The sequence below is a fragment of the Eumetopias jubatus genome, unplaced genomic scaffold, assembly GCF_037043125.1.
Source record: "Eumetopias jubatus isolate StellerSeaLion01/CBP00866 unplaced genomic scaffold, mEumJub1_p1.0 scaffold_9, whole genome shotgun sequence".
In the NCBI taxonomy this organism is placed as follows: Eukaryota; Metazoa; Chordata; class Mammalia; order Carnivora; family Otariidae; genus Eumetopias; species Eumetopias jubatus.
In genome coordinates, this window is record NW_028274815.1 from 3,244,814 (window position 1) to 3,261,191 (window position 16,378).

The window sequence follows — 16,378 nt, forward strand, 5'->3', positions numbered from 1 at the left end:
CAGTTTGTTTTAGCATGCACAATTTCAGTTGCAAATAACAGACCGCCGACTCTAGCTTCTGCAAAAGAGAGCATATATTTGTCCATGCAGCTGAGCAGAATGCAAAATCTAACAGAGAATATTGTTGTCTACCCAAAAGTTATTGCTCCCCTTCTTTCTTGATCATCGAACAATTTTGAAATACAGTTGAGGAAACTTTGATGTCATGTTATTTGATGTCTGTTGAAGGGGCACATAACCTCAATTCTGACTGATGACCTATAAAATTAAGTCTATGGGCTTAATTCTGAAAAGGATCTTCCTTTTGATAACAGAGGGCAAGTGAGGAGAAAGTCTCAGTACTGATTTTATTTTCCATTGATTTCTTATTTTTATTACCATTTTCTTCTTTTTATTTTATTTTGATTTGCCTAGTTTTTCTAGATTTTTAAGACGAAAATTAGACTGACTTTAAGTTTTTATGCATTTCTAATGTGTACATTTGGGGCTATAAATTTTCCTCTAAGTACTGTTTTATCAGCGTACTGCAAAGTTTTGATATGCAACATCATCTTTAGAATTTAGACTAACATATTTTTTAATAGTCATTGTGATTTCTTCTTTCAGTTTGGAGAATTAAAATTATACTGTTTATTTATTTTTTGCATGGCTAGGGACCCTCTAGTTATTTAGTTTTGTTATTGATTTCTACCTTTATCATCACAGATTCAGTTTGATAATATTTTGTTGAGGGGTTTTACATCCATATTCACAAAAGTTATTGGTCCACAGTTTACTTTTCTTGTAATGTCTCTAACCAGTTTCTATATTAGCATAAAGCTGACTTCATATGAATGAAGTGAGAAAGTATTCTTTAATTCTTAACCACACAGTGTATTGCATAATTTAAAAAAATTTCCTGTGAGCAATTTAGGAGATGTCAGGGACAGGTAGATGGTTCGTGATGCCATGTCCAGTAAAGAGACTCCTTTGTATTTCCATTTGCTTCTTTGGACAGAAAATATCTCTATATTTCATGCAACAAGCTTTGTTCTCTAGTAGGGAATCTCATTGTGGTATGAAAAGCATCCCTTATAAGCTGTGTTCTTATGTGGTTTCATCTCTTAGTCCCAGAGAGGGTTGGGGGGAGAAAGAGAGATAGAAATAAAATGCTTTTTGAGGCAACGGTATGCAGGCTCCGTGTGCTCTGTTGTTCTGAGCCTGAGAAGTAGGGGAGGCAGGATAAAGGGTGAGTCATCGATGCACCAGTGGAGCTGAACTTGCCCTGTGTGATGGGGAGCAGCCGTGCTTCAGGGGAAGGACACCTTCTGCAGGCTGATGACACAGAGCCAGGGTCACACAGACCCTTGCTCTCTTGAAGGACACTGTCGGGAGTCCTTAACTCTGCTCTCCCTGCTTCAGGATCTCAGTCTTCTTCTCTCTAGCTGTTCCTTCTCCCTGACATTTCTCCCACATGTTCACAAGACATGTTGTCTGGAGAGTGACAGGAGGTGCCCCAAATCTCTCAGAGTCCAGACAAGCTATGCTGGGAGCGCCTTTTGCCCGCCTTCAGTTGTTCATCCAACAGTGCTTGCCAACCAGATGATCGAGCAAATGTTCAGATTTGTGGTGATTGCTTGTGAAATTTTATTTGGAAGAATTAATTGTAGGCTAAAATATCTGAGAGGATCATTATATTTGCCTTCTATTTTTTTCATTCTTATCATGAATATTATTTTATTGTTACTTCTTTGTTTCAGTTTGGTTTGGGTTGTGTCATAAAAATCAGTCTTCTATGCATAAGTTCAGAGGAACCCTGTTTTAAACATATATATTTCATCAGTAAGAAGGCCCCAGTTTCCTGTCAGAAGTCACTAATAGCCCAGTGGGAATGCGGCCATCCCTGACAGCTGGTCAGCCTGCGAGAATCTTGTGGATAAGGAGGTATCTTAATATAGAGACTTATTTATGCCATAAATAATTGTATTGGCCACTCAATGGATTTAGGATGGAATCATGAGATACAGAGGTTTTTAGCAAACATTGAGTCATAAGGATGACTGTTTTCCCAAAAGAGCTTTTATTATCTTTTTTCCCCCTATTCCCCACCTGTCCACCTCATTTCTGTTTCTTTCTTTTTACCAATTTACTCAAACATGAATTAGACCATGGACTATTGTTGTTTTGTTTCCTGATCTTGACTGACCACGGTGCATAGTAATTCTTCCCATTATTCTCATCTCCATGAACAAACTCATTGCCCAGGGCAGTGTTCTGCTATGAGCTATTTGCTCTTGTTTGTTGAAGAAAAACACATACCTGTGCATGCGACATTATTTGGACATAGGTTCTTCGCAGATGTAATTAGCGAAGATGAGGTCATTAGGGTGAGTGAGTGCTAATCCCATACAACTGGCTACCTTGTATAAAGGGGAAATTGCACACACACACACACACACACACAGAGGGAGAATGCCATATGAACACAGGCAAAGCCTGGAATGAGTCCATAAGACAAGGAACAACAAAGTGGTCAGCAAACACTGGGAGTTAGGAGAGCTTCAAAAGGACCATGGCCCTATCGACACCTTGATCTCGGACTTCCTGGCCTCCAGAACTGTGAGACAACACAGTTCTGTTGTTTAAGCCACTTTGTGGTACTTTGTTACAACAGCCCTAAAAACAAATACACTATCCCAGCCTGGGATTTCATGACTTCATGATAAGGTTTCAGTATCAAGGTAGAAAATATTTTTTCAAAAGATGTTCAGAAAAGGAATATGAATCATTAATTGACCTAACTCTCTCCATATAGATTTAAAACCTGTTTTATATAAGGGATTTAATCATTTTATTTGTTTTTGAATCCCAAATACCCAGTATTTGTCTATATAAATAATAAAGGACTTATATCCAAAATATATCAATAACTCCTACAAGTCAATGATAAAATGTTATACTCCAATAAAAGAATGGGTATACATTTTCTATGTGTTCCCAAAGCAGACATGCAAATGGCCAGCAAGCCTCTGAAAGGACATTCAGCATCACTGTTCATTAAGGAAAGGCACACAAGAGGGGTTAGCGGGGAACTGAGGGTGGATAAGGGATAGGGAAGTGACACAGCAAACATAACCCATGCTAATTATGGCATTCAGTGATGTGTGTATGAGTGTCCATTATATTGTTCTTCTAACTTCTGTGCATGATGAAACATTTTCATAATAAAGTATTAGAAAAAACAATCCAATTTTGAGATATTGGACTCTCTCCTTCCACCCCCACAATTCTCCCCTGATACGAAACCCCAAGACAAGTGGGCATGATCATGTCATCTGTTTTGGTCTAACAGATGTAAGCAGATGTCTCTAGCTATGGCTTCCAGGATAAGCCCTTGAACTGAAACAAAGATAGGATGCCCTGAGTTGCTGTAGGATCCTGCAGTCATGAGAACAAGTCACAACGGAAGTGCGGCAGAACAGGAAGACAGAGGGGGTCTGGTCCAGGGAGCACAGCGGAGCCCCTTTGTCAGACCTGCTCTGTCTAGCTCTGTTCTTCTTGAGTTATATGGTGAAGGTCTTGCTGGTTGAAGCCTGCTTTCATTTACTCAAAATGAGGACTGAAAATAATAAGCCTAAATTTCGGCATTGGCAGAAGGGAGGAGATCGGAATCAAAGCTGAGAGCCAAATCCCTGCATCTGGGGGACCTGAAGTCGGTTGTCCTGTGACCACACACAACCAAGTGCCCGCCGAGACTGTGGGGTGAGGAGAAATGGCAGGGAACACCCAGAATGTGGGCTTTGTTGGTTGCTTCATGCTATCCTCAGTGAAGTCCACCAGGGAAGAATACACTTGGCTTAGGACTATTGATCTTCAAATGGAGACAGGGAGGAAACCATTTCTGGAAGAGGCATTTTCTACCTTACAGTTTCTGAGTTGCCTTGACTGAGACTGAGTTTGTTTGTTTTAACTCAGCTGATCGCAAGCATCAAACTAGAAAAAGAGAATTAATTTGCTCTAGGTGTGCATCCTTGCAACAAAACCCAGGTGTGCCCCAAACAGCTGCTGTGTACTCCAGTTATGGAAAAAACACACATGTTTGCCTTTAATTTTCCTCACTCATTCCTAAATACACACATTTCTTATATTTCTTATCTCTCAAGACCAAACCAGATGGCAGATTTCTTCTGAATATGACTGGTTTCTCCTGAATCTCAAGGAATACTAGAAATTTCCAGGCCTTTCTTTTCCCACTCGACTGCTCTGCACTGGTTTGGGCATTGGGGGTCTCAAAGAGAAGAGGGTCAGAGCAAGGAAGGAGTCAGGGTGTTGCCCCCTCTGTCTTTGCCTTGGGGCGCCTCCAGCAGGAACCTGCGTCCTCTCAGGTGCTGGCGACATGGGACAGAACCAATCTGGGTGGCTTCTTCCCTCAATTCATCCAGCCCAGGGGGTAGCAGATTCCTCTACAATCTCCTTACTGTTGCTTTGTCAGGCCTGTTGGTCTTCTTTGTTGTTTGACACCGGTGTAATGTTTTCTTTATGTTAAATTATCTCTGTTGAACTTTTCTGATTGGATCCTGAGGGACAGACGTCCTAACCCCAGGCCAGGTGGCTCCATTAGGGGGTGGTTGGTGGACAGAACAGCAGAAGTGGGGGCAGACACTGAGGGGCCAGAACTGTCTGATAAGAAGTTAGCTGGCTTTCTGCAGTCTTACCAATCACTCCCTTCCTTTTCTAAGAAAAGGTGTTAGAGTGTTGAGAATGTCCCGTGTTTTCTGATAGCCCCTCGTAGGGAGTCAGTTTCCAGTGGGTGAAGTCAGGAATGTGAGCTGATGGAATTTTCCCACCAGAGCAGCATCCAGTCTCTGGACGTATGTACATAAAGACAGTATGGGGAATGAAAATGGAAGGCATGCTGATTGACCCAGGGAAGAGCATATTACCCTCGCCAAGTGCATTTAAAAAAACTAAATGCATTAAAATATTCTCAACATAAAAGAATTAAAAGTTAGCATCATACCTTCATAACAAAAAGTTTAGTGACTTAATTGAAATATTATATATCATTCCCATTAGAGGTGATGGTATGTGAATTTTCAAGTAAATTATTTATTATTAATAAATTATTTATTATTATTCTTTTGGTTATTTTTTATTTTCCCCCATACTGTCAAAACTGGAAGTTCAGCTTGAGGGGGCATTAACCATTGCAGCCACTCTCCCCTGCCCTCACTGGACGAAGTGTCAATAAAGCAAATCAAACAAATGACAAAGAAAAACAAACAAAAAAATGCTTGGTCTGGGTTGGTTCTTGTTCTCTGTATTCTTCAGAAGTGATAAACTATTATGCAAATGGGAGCTACTTTTTGCCTTATTTCACTTCATATTTTCTTGTTTCAAGTTTAACAGGCAGATTTGGTGCATCTCACCAGGGGCATCGTTCAGTTCGGTTATGCTCAGGAATTGAGCATAATTCTCAGCCAGCCAACAATGTATTAAGTGGCTCACAATAAAACAAAGGGTCAATAAGGGAGACACCAACCTTGAAAAGAAATAAAACCATCATTTCCTCAGAAGACTTCCCTTATGAAAGAGGAAATAAGAACTTAATTGGCATCCAAACTAACAGCAGCTGAAAGCCCTAAAGCGTAAGAGCAATTAGACCTCAAACCTAATTAGCCTCCCCTTCCTGTGCCACTTGGAGGCAACAGGTGTCCCCGGACTCCTTGTCAGCGGCTACTTCCTTGTTAGTGCTCCCCAATTGCTGACGAGGTGAGAGGAGACCAGATTCCCTGGGAACTCTTGTCCTGAAGATAGATATTTCAGAAACCAATTATACTGGCCTTCCCGGGACACAGACTTGCTATAAATATCAGACTTCTCAGGCCCTAGCCGGGATGTCTTTGTTACTTATGATATAGTATGTGAGTTAACTTGGGGTACAAGTCAAAGTCTAGAGTTAACATTCTGGTTTCTGTCCTAAATGGATATTAGCAGTTATTATAATTCACAGCAGCTGCTTATGATGACCATTAAGAAAAAACTATTATGCAGGGGAGTAAGTATGCGGGGCGGTAAATGTAGGTGGCGGTAACAATAGGCTACATGCGATGCACCGATTAGAATCACTGTGGGGACAAAAGCGTGTCTGTGGGTGAATACAGATCCTGAAGACCAAAATCAACTGACGTGATGGCCAACATCCAGCAGAGATAGTCAAGAGTGTTGTGGTAAGATTTAACACAATCAATATGTGGAAAGTACCCAGTACAAAACCTGATAGGACACAGGTGCTGAGTCACTGTAGACTCTACTCTCCTAAGTTACCAAGGCAGCACTAGGTGAGAATCCATTTCATAGAGACTGTGTTGAGACAGCTCATACTCTGAAGGCCAAGCCAGAGAGGGATAATGGAGAGATGTTATTTTTCTCATTTTCAAGTAGTCAAGGTAAGGTCAATGACTTCCTCTTGACTTTCCTCTCATCGGTACAATGCAATTATGGTTTTACACACCGATTATCACAAACGTAAATTATTGAGCCTACCAGCAAAGGGACCCTTTCTTTCACTTACGTATGATGATAAAAAGGTCTAAGGCAACATCACTCAAAGTGTGGTCAGAGACAGACTACGGGTACGGTAACCCTCGAGTATTTATTACTGTTCTGCTAAGGGATTAGGCACTAGCCCCAGGTGTATGTCTACCATATCACTGAGTACGTATTTGTTTCAGCTAATGTTTTTTCCAGACAGTGATCTTTCAGTGAGGGAAGCAGTGTGTTGAGTTATTTGTGCCCAAGCTCCTGTGTCTCACAGACAGGCACTTCAGTAGCAATGACCCCAAAGGGCTGGAACACCTTGCTGTGGGTCATCCGAGAGCTAGTGCCAAAAATCTCTCGTGGACTTCACATGTCCTGGCACTGAATTACTTGTTTTTCACATTATAATACACATTCTCTTAATGATGTAGTAAAATATTATAAAAAAACAATTATAATCTTTTTTTTCCACATGATTTGGAAAATTTGGGGGTTTTAAGACAACATTCTTTTATTATCTTCATTGAGGACATGTTGAAGTTTTTTCTAACAAGACTGTTCATTTCATGATGATTAAATAACAAAAGTCAAGTAATTGGGAAAGGAGAGGTAGCATGTGATAAAAAGTCCAAGGTACAGAAAATAATTCATGATGGTCTTCTTTTCCATTTGCCCCATGAATAGCACAGAAATAACAACAGAGGGCATTTCATAAGGTAGAAGATCAAATGAGGTAATCCCTAGAAACTGTTTATAACAATGCCCTGAACAGCAAAATTTCCATAAATACTGCCTATTAATGGTAGTACTGACATTAATGATAGCTAAAGATTTACATAAGGCCTCATATGCATTCAGCAACTCTGCTGCATGTCTTGGGTATATTATTTAATTTCATCCTTCCCCCAGCCTTAGTAGCTACTATTGTCCTCATTTTACAAATGAGAAAATTAAGATAAAGAAAAGTGAAGTCACCTAATGCCCTAGAGCTGGTTAGTGGTGGAGGGGCTGAGAAACCAGGCGGTCTGACGGTTGAGTGTTGGCACCTAACCACTCTTTCCTACTAGCTCAATAGTAGCCACAGAAAGGAAACTCAACAGGAGATGTGTCTTACACATTTTTTGCCCCAACGCTGTCAGTTTTTTGAAATAGACAAGGTTTTACCTGGTCCTGGGCTGCAGGAAAATACTACTGAATAGTAACTATCTAGTAGAAGTAAATCATGAATAGATATAATTCCCAGGAGGGAATTACAAGATCATACAGAGGTTTCCCCCATAAAGTTAATACTTATATCACCCTTGGTGACTGTGAAGGCATAATTTTGAATCATGGGTCCTATGAAAGTAATTCTGTAGAACATAGTGAGCTATATAGCTCACCGGTCTCCTACAATGTGTTTGGCAAATTTTGACTGACAACAATATTTCTGAGAGTAAAACCAGACTACCATAGTTATGACTTCTTGCATATTTAGTCCTATCCTGGAGCCTTAAAACGGAAAGGCATTTATTTGGTCTTTTGTCTGTACTCACTCCCTTGGCCACCCCGTCTAGTCCCTTGGCTTTCAGTAGCATTTATATGCTAATCCTCCTAAATGGAACCCACAGGCTCAGACCTTCTCTCCCAAGTTCCATACTCAGCAGCCTATTCAACATCTCTGCTTGGATGTCTAGCAGACCCTGCAAACACGACAAATCCTAGACTGGGCTCTCATCTCTCCCCATTAACTTGCTCCACCCCAGCCATCCCCATCTCAGGTGACACCAGTGCCAGCCTTGCTGTTATTCAGGCCAAAAACCTTAGTCAGCCCTGATTCTTCTCTCATCTCATCCATTAGCTCATCCTGCTGGATCTACTTCCCATTGTATAGATGCTGGCCATTCCTCATTAGTCTCCATAGTTCCCCTGGCCATAGTGCCTGAAGGTGCCACCTCCTCTTCCCCTGATTACTGCAGTGCTACAGCATAGTCTCAGTCCAGCCACTACTGCGAGCTCTTTCCATGGTAAATGAAATGGTGTCATTCCTATGCTCAAAACTCCACAGTGAGTTCCAGCTTATTTCCAAGAGAAAGTCAAAGTCACGGGGGGAGTTTTCTCCTTCTTCCCTTGCTCCCCCCCTCCTTTCCTACTACTCTTCCCCTCCCTCATTCCATCCAACTCCACTGACCCTGATACTGGTCCAGGAAGAGTAGGCATTCCCCCCTATGGCTTTTCCTTTTCTTGTTTCTCTTCCTGAAAACCCTTCCCTGAGATGCTCTGCTTGCTTGATTCTCTTGCTTCCTTCCAGTGTTTGCCCAGACTTCCCTTTCTTGATGAGGCCTGGCCTCGGCCCTGTGTTGAGAGGCATCAGTCTTGCCATCCAAGCACCCATCCATGGGTAGTGAAGGAATGTGAGTTTGAAGCCCTACCGTGCAGCATGTGGGCATACAGAACACTTCAAATGGCTTCTCGTTTGAACCTTAGGAAACTGGTACTTTGACAGACGAAGAAACTGAGGCACAGAGAGGTGAAGAAGTTCGCTTCAAGTCACGCGGGACATGAAAAAGCTGTAGCTTGAGCACATCAGCCTGGCCTGAGCCTGTGCCCCAGTGTCTAAAGCAGAATGCTCCCACTCCACCTGCAACCCACCCCAACCTGCTGGGGGAGCCACTGTTGTCCTGTCAGGCACACAGAGCAGCCATGATACCATCAACTTATCCTTTCACTAATCCTCTGAAGTAAGGAGGACAAAAGCTTCAGTTTTAGGGAGAGAAATATTGAGATAAAAGGTATTTAGGTGTCAAAGGTCACTACATGAGTTAAAAGCAGAGCTTGGATGTTAAACCAAGTTTCCTCACTCCTAGCCCCAAATATTTTACGAGCTGTGCAATTCTCCCTCATGCGTGGCTCACAAGATTGTGCAGAGAAAAGTGCATGGGCCCTATGATCTCATTGGTCCAACAACCAAATCCTAGAGGGGACCATGATGACTGTATCGGTAACATAAGAGACACCCCAGATTTTGAGCTGGGGGACAATTTCTGAAGGTAGCTAAAAAGGAAGCTCCGGGGTAGAGCCAAGATGCTTACCACCTTAGCATAAATGGCAGGAGAATGCTTCTATTTATAAAGTGCAGGTGAACTCCTGTGGTGTCACACCGGCTTGCCAACCAGAGAGCTAGCCCATCCCGGTGTGTCTTTGTCACCAGTATAATTAGCACTAATCGTGCGACAAGCTTTATTCATGAGCTTCCTATCTTCACCCAGCCAAAAGAACATGTGCTACCGCGGGAACGGCTTTCAGTGATCCAGGATGAGAAATCAGCTTCCGGATGATACCACTCACACTGACCTGCATGCTCTGAGCTTCCCAAACTTCATTCTCAGCAAGTATTGTTATTTTTGATCATCTTTATTCATTGTGTGACCCATTGGAGCTTCAGGGCTCATTAAGCTCCCCGTGTGAAGTCTGCTTAACAAGAGACCCCAGGGTTTTGCCTTCCCCTGCTGAGACACCCTACTGCTCACTTAGAGCTGGGGGAAGCTATGTGAAAAACCCTTGCTCTTTGGCAAGGTCATGTGTTTAAATTCTCCCTGGTGAAGATGTCATCACACATTTCCAGTTGGGACTGGTGGGAGCGGGGATTTGAAATGCATTATTTCTAAGCCATTCTTAGAAGTAAGAATAGAAATGTCATTATTTATTTAAGGTCTGTTCTTAGTTTTTCATAATTTGGCCTGAAATTTGGCCTGCAGTGTTGTGTTTTAATGCTAAAAAATTTCAACAAAAACTTATCAACCTCTCATAAAACAAAACAAAACAAAAACAAAAACAAAAACAAAAACAAAAACACTGGAAAATGTCCATCCTCAATGAGGGATAATTTGTTGTTAAAATCACAGTTAAAATTAATATGAATTTAGGAAGAAATGTGGAATTGTTCAAATACAGACATGCACGCACACACACACACACACACACACACACCCCACCACCATCAACACACATAAAACCTCTCAACATTTCCTTTACTCTTTGACGTCTGTATGCCAAGTGAATATTCCTCAGATACTCCCATATGTCCCCAAATATGTGCCTTCCTTATTTCATTATGGCAGGTTAATAGATGTGGCAGGTTAGATTAATTATGACTTAAAACTTGGCATTCCACAGGAAGAAAATATAACTTTCGAATACAATACTTCTAACAATATGACTGATTTTCTTGGAAAAATAAAAAAAAAACCTGTCAAAACATGACATGTCAGATCCAGTTTCCTTCTATCAACATATCACAATCTGTTTTGATGGAGAAAGGATATATTTTAATTATTTGTTTTTAATCTGACTCCAGACTTGACATATGGCACTTCATTAAGTTCTCTCTACATGTTCTGGTAAAAACAAAAACAAGCTGTACAAAGTTATTCAACTTCTGGCATAAAAGTTATTTTTAAGAACTTCTATTGCTTCTGATGAGGTTAAATGATTCAAAAAAAAGTAAAAAAGCCTTCTAAATCTTGAAGTATCATCCGTTTTGAAAGATTTGCCAGAAATCAATCACAGTAGACATTAGCTGTTGGCAAAATTTGTTTCCTGGGTGAGGAGGGGTGTTCATCAAGATAAATAGCAATTGGTCTTTCCATGAGGTTTTTCTTTCTGAAATTCAGATACAGTAAATTGAGAGGAAAAATGCATATACTAGCTAGTATTTTCAAACTGTGGCTGAAGCTCTTTGTCCCTCAACTCAAATTCAGATGAGGAAGATAATAGACCTTTCACTTATTTATTTATTTGGCTTTATGCAACATGCTTTATCAGTGCCTTTACTGACATAACAAAAGGAAACAATTCTGACAAATTTTTATTTCTGTTATCTGCAGGCCAATTTAACAGAACTATCAATTAACCAGAACATTTCATTTTTTTCTTGTATGCTACATTTAAAAAAATTAAAAAAAAACTTATCAAGATTTTGTTTAAAGTTCCTTCTAGCAAAAAAAAAAAAAATTCAGAGAATATGCTGATGCCAATACAGATTCAAACTAGTAATTTGGGTTAGAGTTATCTATGTACTTGTAAATGATTAAGAATGTTCAGAGAGATCCATTCCTTTACTTATCCATTCATACAATAAACCCTGGCTTACTATACGTTAGACACTTTGTACTGTGTTAAAGCACTGCACACGGGGTGCCTGGGTGGCTCAGTCGTCAAGCGTCTGCCTTCGGCTCAGGACATGATCCAGGGTCCTGGGATCGAGCCCCGCATTAGGCTCCCTGCTCCTCAGGGAGCCTGCTTCTCCCTCTCCCACTCCCCCTGCTTGTGTTCCCTCTCTCTCTGTGTCTCTCTCTCAGATAAATAAATAAAATCTTAAAAAAAAAAGCACTGTACACCCTATGAAGATAAGACACAATTTCTGCTGTGAAGCAGTTCATAGTGTTAAAGAGACACATTGTGATGACCACCAGGGAAGGGAATGAAAATTGAGTGATTTTAACCAGAATTCTCTGCAACAAAGACTGGACACAAGATTATTCAGGGACCAAGCCACTGGAATCAATCCTAAGTTTAGAGGCTACCAGGCTCACTAGAGTTTTATATTCTGCTAGCATCTCTGAAAAGTCCGTGAAAATAGTCCAGCTAATCCACACAATTTAATAATTGTATCTATTAGAGCTAATTTCTAACATCAGTTTGCTAATTAACAATCCCCTCCTTTGATGGGTGAAAAATCTAACATTTATTGTACTAACTAGTAAAACCTCTGGTATTGATGGGAGATACACATAGTTGAAAGAACTTACAATAGTTTCTCTGAAATTTGGAATTTCAGAGTAAGTCCTAGCTTACGACCAACACTGGGTTATGAACAACTGGAACATAGATTAAGCGAGCCCAGTGTGAAAATGCACACTCACACATACACACTGAAATATCAGAACACTAATACAGATCTCATCATTCCGCCCTCCAGAATGTAGGATGGTAAAGACTTGTCTGTTGGGCTCATCAGTTTGTCTTCACTGCATATGACCATGTCTAGTACATGGGAGACACTTAACAAATATTTCTTGACCAATGCTACCAAAAGCAACACAGAGTCAGATCATGGAGGAGGTGCGTGGACAGGGACTCAAATCCAGCAATGGAGACCCCAGGGAAAGAAGCATATGTTTCGTCTCTTTCTGAAGACGAGATCACCGAGGGCACACAAGAGGACCTTGTCTCACATAGAATTGCAGCTTTTGGTGGCATTTGATGATCAGCCCCCGCTTCGGGACAAGGAACTGAGACCGAGAAGGCATGTTACAGCCCTTGTACGTTTGTGCATAGGGCATGGTGCTGCAGCTCTCAGGACACTGACTCAGTTATTCCGAACAGCTCAGTTCCTGTCATTCTCATAAAGTTTCCATTCTTAATATATAATTCTCATGTTCATTTGACTCTATTTGACTATGGAATTAAGATGTTGTCTATAGGGATGGCCAAACCAAGTAGACATCTCATTTTTCTATCCTAACGTTTATTATATGGATTAACTAATGTTTAAAGATAGAAGTGGGGGTACAAAGATAAATACCATTACAAGTGGAGACATAAAAAGAATTTAGGTGGACCAGAAACGGGGGTGGTGAATGTATTAGAGGACCTTACATTTAAATGTGAGAGGCAATACTCTTTCCTTTTGCATCAGGGAGACCAGTGAGATGCATGCAGAGTTGGTGTCAAGGAAGTAAATAAGGAAGTTTCCAACAGAGTAGAAAGCATCGATTGCCAAGAGTTGTACATTTAAATGAGATGTATTCCTTATTGAAGCAATTAATCCTGCTCATTCTTAATAGATAAGAGATTATAATCTCAGGGAAGCTAAAGCTGAAATCATGTGGGAATATGATACAATGCCCAGAAAATTGTCAGGATTACTTTTCCAGCCACAGATACATGATCACAATAAGAAGGGCTCCCATGGTGCTCCTTCCTGGATCCATAAATGCAGAGGACGCAGGAGGGACTAGAGACCCCTAAGGGCAGCACGCACTGTGGGAGAACAGTGGTTGGTATCATTTACTGGAGGATTTTCCCAAATGTGCAGTCATGGTCAGGCCGGAGCATTGCTATCTGAACATTGGTGGAGTGTTCTCTACACCTTGGGCCAGAACGCTCGTGAGAGGAAAAGATCTGAACTGTGCAATGCTGTCTGGACCTTGAGTCAAAAAAAGACGGGTAAAATCCTCAAAAGTAACCTTGGCCCTTCATTCACCTCCCAGAGGCTCTGGTGCAACCAACGCAAGTGGAGAAGCAACCCCAGCCCAGATACATGCTCAGACAGCCACCAAAGTACAACAGAAGCTGTTCCTTTCAGAAGTCTTTGCTTTTCCTCCTGCACTGATAAGCTTCAGTTAGAGAAGGAATGATTTTTAATATGGTGCTTTTTTTTGAAAGTGAAATAAGAACAAGGAGAGATTCTAATGAAACAACTAACGGAACTGTCTACCTGGAAAACCATTTTTGCAAGGGGAGATGGAAGTTTCCACGTTCATGACTACTGTGCAGTGTGAAGGAGAGCAGGTTGCAAGCTCCTGGTACCTTCCACATAAGAAAATGAAATGATAAGGCTTAGCCAAACGAGATTATATTTGGCTATAAAAATATTTTTAACACCCTTTTAATCAAATTCTTAAAGCAAGAAATCCATGAGAAACCATTTGAAATCAAACCTCATGGACTTTATTTCCTATTTGGCAAGAAATGGTAGAGAGCAGGTTTTAAAATCTAAAAATATCTTATTTCCCCTTCAATGTTGGCTTCTAATTTTTGTCAATACACATAGCAATTTCAGCACATATCTGAGTGATGCCCATGATGTTCAGGATTCAGTCTGAATAGAATTGGGTCTAACATATTTGCCATGTCCTCACGCGGAAGAATGAGAGCAAGAACACTCTCTAGAGTCCTTTTCATAAGGACACTAATCCCGTTCATGAGGGCCCCACCGCCAAGACACAATTGCCTTCCAAAAGTCCCACTACCTAATACCATTGTGGTGGGGGCAAGAGGGGGCTAGGATTTCAACATATGTATTTGTGTGTGTGGTGGGGTAGGGGACATTAACTAAGGTCCTTACCTTACAGTAGGGCTTCCTCTTGGTGTCATACATTCTGTAAGTTTTGACAAATGCATAACCTAAGTATCCACAATTATAGTATAGTACTGCATGCAGAAATGCTCACTCATTCATCTCTTCCCTCCCCCAACTCCTGACAACCTCTGATTCTTTTACTGTCTCTACAGTTTTGCCTTTTCCAGAATGCCATGTAGTTGGGACTACACAGTGTGGATCCTTTTTAGGGCAGCTTCCTTCGCTCAGTAATCTGCATTTAAAGAATCTGTTCTTTTTATAAGTTGTGTTCTCCAAAGCTAAGGATTCTTTTCATGGAAACAATGTTCTAAAATTTGAAAAGACACCATTCATTTTCCTCAACTACAGTTTCCTCATTTGTAAAATGGAGATATTTTAATTTCAGTTCCCAAGAGTTTTGTTGAGCACTGAAAGGGATAATTTACCATCAGAAAAGTAAAGTGTTAGACATGCATCATTTTTCTTAAAATCTCATAATGAGTGCAAGGACATGGGGGATTTGTAGAGAATGGAAACAGTCAGATCATTCCTGACTTGGATGAGGAAGGAGAAGCTAAGTTCTTGTTGCTTTTGATTTTGTTCAGTAATCATTTCTTACTATTATTTAGCATGTTGCCAAAGTACTATTATGAGATCAGTCACTGAGAACACATTAACTCAGAAAAAATTTTCCATCCTTCTTATTTCAGTTTTTTGTTTTATAATGAGCAATTGATGTTTTAACTTTTCTTTAAGCTTCTAAAACTTACTTTATATTGAGCCACATGACTTCAAGTAAAAAATACTGCTCTTATATATGAACAGAGTATTTAGTTTCCACATATTACACAATGTTTCTAAGGCAGACCTTTTCTTTCTCTTTCTTTCTTTCTTTCTTTCTTTCTTTCTTTCTTTCTTTCTTTCTTTCTTTCTTTCTTTCTTTCTTTCTTTCTTTCTTTCTCTTTCTTTCTTTCTTTCTTTCTTTCTTTCTTTCTTTCTTTCTTTCTTTCTTTCTTTTTTCTTTCTTTCTTTTTTAAAGATTTTATTTATTTGACAGAGAGAGAGACAGTGAGAGAGGGAACACAAATAGGGGGAGAGGGAGAGGGAGAAGCAGGCTTCCTGACGAGCAGGGAGCCCGAAGGCAGATGCTTAACGACTGAGCCACCCAGGCACCCCAGGCAGACCCTTTTCTATTCCATATGAAGTTATTTATTTTGGATGAAAGGAATTTACTTTCAATACTTGCACTGTATTCCAAACTTGCCAGGGCCTGATGGCATTCTGTTGATTTTCATACTAGCAACATATACTGTTTGCTCAGTATCGTTGGAGAAATAGGAACAAGTATTAAGGTGTTGGAGAAAGTCTAAGACCATGTGGGAAAATTTTTTTTTTTTTCATAAAATGATTGCTCTTCATCTTTGGGATCTCTAAAATACTTTTGGATAAATTAAAGATTTAAAGGCCCTTCTGTGAGTCACCTTTCTTAACTTTTCCTTGATCTTTATTGTGACAGTGTTTATATTATCTTACTCATCATGGAAAAAATATACATTTGGGTTTAATCAAAGATTTGAACAATGTTGTATAAATGTATCTATGTTCTTAGGTGTCAGAGGGTTGGAAGAAAGAAAAGAACTATATAATGTCTGCATTTTAGTCTTATCAATGCAGAATAGGACTCTGTTATGTGGTGATGTTTGTTTTGAATGGCAGGACCAAAAACATAAGTAACAATTATTAATTTTCTCTAGC